Below are 3947 nucleotides of genomic sequence, written 5' to 3'. Positions count from 1 at the left end.
TCACTGGCTTGCTTCCCCTGACATGTTCAGCTCTCTTGTTTATAGGGCAAAGATCCACCTGCCCAGCGGTGGTACTTCTCACAATGGGATGGGCCCTCTTAGATCAGTTAGAAATCAATAAAAACACCCCTCAGACTTTGCTTACAGACCAAGGTGATGAAGCCATTTCCTCATTTAAATTTCATTCTCCCCAGGTATGTTGAGGTTTGTTATTAAGTTGGGGAAAAAAAAAGAACTATGAAATCCAGAATCACAAGAACACTTACAGGACTTGTAATTTCACTAAAATAGTTGTGTTATTTTGTTCATGAAAGCTCTGAGTACAATGGAGGATTGTCAAATTTGCTACAATAGCAGCAGACACACACCACCCAGTGTTTATAGAGCAGAGTGACACCGTCCTTTCCCTTGCGTGTCCCCCCATTTTCAGCTCCATCCTGGTGTCATCCACACAAATGACAGTGTTAATTTTCTATCAATATCACTTTGACAGTTTGTTGTAGTTAACATTATGTTCTAGAGATGTGATTGTTCTCAGATGGTATAGAATCAAATCAATTCGTAAAATAATTTTGGAATATTTGATGAAACTATCTTAAATCAGATTTTAAAATTCTGTTTAATTGATTATTGTGTTTGACATTCTAGGCTAACAAAACATTCAAATTCTTTGCATAGTAGTCTCATTTTTTTGTACTTACTTGGAATTCCTCTTTTTCATTTCCTTGTCCTCCTTCAGAGAGATAAAATTACATTGATTCATTTTTAGAATATGTGCTCTTAACAAATAAAGCTTCTGAAAATACGAACATATGGATTTGAAAATAAAGGTATAATTAATGAAGAAATACCATGAATATGAATACTGTGATTTGTTTCTATAATTAATGAAGAAATACAATGAATATGAATACTGTGATTTGTTTCTTAAGGAATTTATGCATACTTCCTCCTTCTATTTTTGTATATATTGTTTATTCATAAATGTATGATTTGTTTTTTAAAAGTATAAGTCCCATTTTATTTTTCCAAGGTGTTTTTTCTCCTGTCTTTTTGAAGCCACCTCTTCACATGGGCTTTGGTGGAGGTCTTGGTGCTGCATCAGCAGGTTTAAATCCTGGTGGTGTGAGTTCGGTCCTTGCGGGCTTCACGAAATCGATTCCTGACTACCTTGCCGTGAATAGCACAGCTCACGCAGTAGTGCAGCTTGACATAGAGTTTGGGAAGCACATACGCATTAAAGACACTTGCTTTGGGTATGGCGCTGACAGCAGCGGCCTCTACAATGTTCTGAACACCGAACTTCTTAATGGCCTTTTCCCTGGGCACGCAACAGGCGTAGTGCGTGCAACAAATTGGCTACACGCGCCGTGACCCTTTTTTCATGACCATTGTTTCTTCTTCTTTTGATCGTCTTGGAGCCAAGACTCACCCGAGGCAAGTTTATGACTTTTAATCTCACAATTTTAAGAGAAATAAATTAAATTATTCAATATGAAAATTTTCCTTCACATTTGTTCCCAAAGATGGCCAACCCTGTAGCTTACACATTTGTTCTCCACTGTCTATTGTTTTATTTTCTTCTCCTCATCCCTCTTTCTTTTTCCAGTTCTCTGACTAGCTTGTGTGCCACCTATGATCACAACATCTACCTTTAACTGACATGTTAGTATGCCATGCTTGAGTGTAATCTTATAATTAGATCTTAAGTAATATGCTTGATGTTTAACTATGAGCAGAAAAAAAAAAACAGTGCATATCTTCATTCCTCAAGCAGATAAAAATTGGCATTTTCATTTTCAGGATTTGAACAAGACAGCTATGGAGGAGCAAATGCAGCTAGACAGAAGGGAAGGTAATAATTCAGACTTAGACATATGGAGGCAAATGTGGGGTCTGTGATTTCCTAGTGTTCCTGTAATCAGACACCTCTAGACCTGAACCTGCTGCTGCTCTGGGATGGGGTGGGAGGATTGTCAATTAATTGCAGAACCCAAAATTATCTCATTTATTTTAACCTTCTGAGGATAAATATAGTGGCAACTGCCATGAGTAAATTAAGTCTACAGCAACTCTATATCTCCTGTAGGAAGGGCAGTACAGTGTTAAGTATAATTAGACTTCATGCTCTTCCCAAAACATCTGAGGTTGTCCTCTGACCTCCATACAAACATTCACATAAAACACACATCTGATAGCACTAATCCACATATGCATGTAATTTTTTAAAAAAAGGAACTGTCTTTGAACCCCCAGGCAGTGTCAGTGGTAGGCTTCCTTTTGTGGCGTGGATCTCAAGCTAGACCAGTCATTGACTGGCTACTCCCACAAGTTCTTCACCACTTTTACTCAGCACATCTTGCTGGCAGGAAAAATTGTAGGTGAAAGTTTTGTGGCTGGATTGGTGCCCTAATTCCTCCACTGGAAGCCTTGTCTGGTTACAGCAGATGGCCAATTCAGGCTCCGTATTTCCCATGACTAGGAGTTCACCCCTCCTTCTGGCTCTTACATGCTATCTGTCTCCTCTTCTGCAACATTCCCTAGGCCTTGGTTTGGGAATAGAGATAGTCCACTTAGTACTCAGAACTCCACAGTCACTTATTCTCATCATACAGTAACATTTCCCCACTGCAAAACAGAAGCATGTCTGGGTAAAGCTGATAACTGTTAATATATGGACATAGTCATAATTGTTCAAAAGGCAACTGAATGCATAGATTATGGACATTTAGAAAAACCATCAGCCCGGCGGTGGTGGCGCATACCTTTAATCCCAGCACTCGGGAGGCTGAGCCAGGTGGATCTCTGTGAGTTCGAGGCCAGCCTGAGCTACCAAGCGAGTTCCAGGAATGGCCCAAAGCTACACAGAAAAACCCTGTCTTGAAAAAACAAAAAGAAAAAAAACAGAAAAGGAAAGAAAAACCAGCATTGATAGCTTCACTGCTAAAGCTTATGACTTCCTCAGGAATAGTCTTTGACAATGTCTGAAAGACTAGCCATGGATTCTCACCCATGGAGTGGGTCTTATTTAGAAAGTACCTGATAACCTTGCTAGTTTTCCAACACTGGGCACATGTTCTCTGACAGCTCAGTGGTGTCATACACTGTGGGGGAATCTCTGCAAACACTACAGCCAGAAGTTTTGATCCACATGATGAAAAACAGAAGTCCGGTTCAACACGACTCGGTAGCCAGTGTTTGTTCAAACTTTGAGAGTCTGACACTGGGTAGTTTAGATTTGGCAAATTTAAGTACAGTATCATTTGGGAAAAAGGTTTCCTGATCTAACAGAATCCTGTTTGCACAATAGAGATTAAGGCATATATCGCTGCCGTGAGGACCAGCCATCAGCAGCTGAGGGATTGAGAAAGATCTAAGGGAGTTGGTGGACTAATCACTCAACTTGACTTTTCTATCTAAGGGAGTAAAACTTAACTTTCTGGGGATGGCAAAAAAGGAGAAACACACACACACACACACACACACACACACACACACACACACACACCCCTTTAGGGTTTATCTATCATTTATCATCATCTCTCTTGGTTCTTTATTTCTTTTCTTACTTCTATCCAGCTATATCCTTTCTGTCTTTCTTGATGTCTTCCTTCTAACTAACTTAAGTTTTTTTCCCTTACAGCTTATATACCCCAGTAAAATCTCTCAAGCAGTATAAAAATTACACTGTGGTTACATTCTATTTTTCAAGTGAATGATTGCAATGAATACAAGTAAAAAAACAACCTGTTTTCTATACCTCTTATATGATTAAACATTTTATAAATTATAGGTAAAAAAAAAAAAAAAAGTTGTCCCAAGAACCCAAAAGCATTCATACCCAAGGAACTTGTTATAGATTAGAAGAATGTAAGCAAACAAGGTATTTTTCTCAGCTAGTTCTTTTGCTGGGAGGCTGCATTTTGGGGTTACAAAGAAAGGATCAA

At 38.9% G+C, this 3947-nt stretch overlaps 1 pseudogene; it reads right to left on the bottom strand.

Moving 5' to 3' along the window:
* Nucleotides 1-1067: 1067 nt before the first annotated feature.
* LOC118570655 lies at nucleotides 1068-3263 on the bottom strand (annotated as a pseudogene).
* Between the last annotated feature and the right edge of the window lie 684 nt (nucleotides 3264-3947).

This window comes from Onychomys torridus, chromosome 19 (assembly GCF_903995425.1).
Source record: "Onychomys torridus chromosome 19, mOncTor1.1, whole genome shotgun sequence".
Taxonomy (NCBI): domain Eukaryota; kingdom Metazoa; phylum Chordata; class Mammalia; order Rodentia; family Cricetidae; genus Onychomys; species Onychomys torridus.
Note: the sequence above shows the minus strand (reverse complement) of the source record. Positions and strands in the feature narration are given on the sequence as shown.